The sequence below is a fragment of the Callorhinus ursinus genome, unplaced genomic scaffold (genome assembly GCF_003265705.2).
Source record: "Callorhinus ursinus isolate GAN/ISIS: 27379988/994484 unplaced genomic scaffold, GSC_fseal_2.0 scaffold8, whole genome shotgun sequence".
In the NCBI taxonomy this organism is placed as follows: domain Eukaryota; kingdom Metazoa; phylum Chordata; class Mammalia; order Carnivora; family Otariidae; genus Callorhinus; species Callorhinus ursinus.
Window position 1 is genome coordinate 72317912 of NW_027397070.1, and position 1711 is coordinate 72319622.

Genomic DNA, 1711 nt, shown 5'->3' on the forward strand with positions numbered 1-1711 from the left:
CCATTCACCTGTTGATGAACGTTTTTGTTGTTTCCAGGTTTGATCTATTACAAGTAAAGCTAATATGAACATAAATGGGGGCGCCTGGGTGGCTCAGTTGGTTAAGCGACTGCCTTCAGCTCAGGTCATGATCCTGGAGTCCCAGGATCGAGTCCCACATCAGGCTCCCTGCTCAGCAGGGAGTCTGCTTCTCCCTCTGACCCTCTTCCCTCTTGTGCCCTCTCTCATTCTCTCCCTCTCAAATAAATAAATAAAATCTTTAAAAAAATAATATGAACAAAAATGTATAAGTATTTACATGGATATATACTTTCTTTCCTTTAGGAATGGAATAGCTAGGTTATACAGCAAGTGTATGTTTAACTTTTTAAAGAAACTGCTAAACTTTTCCAAAGTAATTGAACTATTTTGCATTTCCACCAGCAATATGAGGGTTCTGATTCCTCCACAGCTCTCACCAGCACTTGATAAATTCAGCCTTTTTCATTTTAGCCTTTCTATTGATGTATAGCTCTATATCATTATGGAAATTTGTATTTCCCTAATGAATAATGATGTTAAGTATATTTGCATGTGCTTAGTTGCCATCTGTATAATCTTTCGTGAAGGGTGTATTAAAAATCTGTAGCCTATTTAAGAAAAAGTTGTTCAGACATGGGAGAGCATGAACATGGTCTAGCACCACTACAAATTATGCAGTCAAGTTTCTGTATTGGGGGAAATCAGAGGGGTCACCATATCCTAAGTGCAAGGGATAAGCCACGCCCTAGGAAAACCATTTTCATGATCACGTTATCTCCCCACAGTTAATTTGTAGTTGGATTCTTTTTTCTCTTATTACTGAGTTTTAAGAATTATTTATATATTCTAGATAGAAATACTTACCTGCTAGATTACTTGCAAGTAGTTTTCTCTCAGTCTGTGGCTGGTCTTTTCATTAACTTAGTGTCTTTCTCAGAGCAGAAGTTCTGTTACTGTTGTTATAAAATCCAATTTATTAATTTGGTCACTTATGGATTATGCTTTCAATGTCATATCTGGTAAATTTTTGCCTGAACCAAGGTCACAAAGGTTTACTCCCAGATTTGCTTCTAAAAGGTTTGGTTTTAAGTTTTACAATTTGGCCTATGATCTATTTTGTGTTAATTTTTGCATGTGATATGAGAAATGGATCAAAGTTATTTCTTTGTGTGCCCAACCTTTCCAGCATTTTTTGCTGAAATGACTCTGCAGAATTTCTTTTGCATTTGTAAAAGATCAGTTGTCCAAATATGTATGGATCTATTTCTGGACTCTGTTCTGTTCCATTGACCTACTTGTCTATCTTTACACCAACAACACATAATTTTGATTACTGTAGCTATATAATAAGTATTGAAATGAGGTAGTGTTAGTCTTCCAACTTTGTTCTCTTTTCCCAAAGTTATTTTGCTTATCCTAGGTCCTTTGTTTTCATATCAATTTTAGAATCAACTTGTCAGTTCCTACAAAAAGGCCTCTAGGATTTTGATTGGGATTGCATTGAATCTATGGATAATTTGGGGAGAATTGACATTTTAAAAACATTGTCTTCTGACATAAAAATATAGTATAGTCATCCATTTATTTAGGTCTTTTATTTTAGCAATGCTTTACAGTACTCATATATTTACAGGTCTTTCACATATTTTATCATATCTATCCCTAAATAGCTCCTATCTTTAAATTGTAA

The 1711-nt window shown here is 34.7% G+C and overlaps 1 non-coding gene across 1 annotated transcript; it reads right to left on the reverse strand.

Moving 5' to 3' along the window:
• Positions 1 to 655: 655 nt before the first annotated feature.
• On the reverse strand, positions 656 to 814 carry LOC112822840 (U1 spliceosomal RNA). The gene has a single exon (XR_003207828.1). It is a non-coding gene; the product is annotated as a U1 spliceosomal RNA (small nuclear RNA).
• Between the last annotated feature and the right edge of the window lie 897 nt (positions 815 to 1711).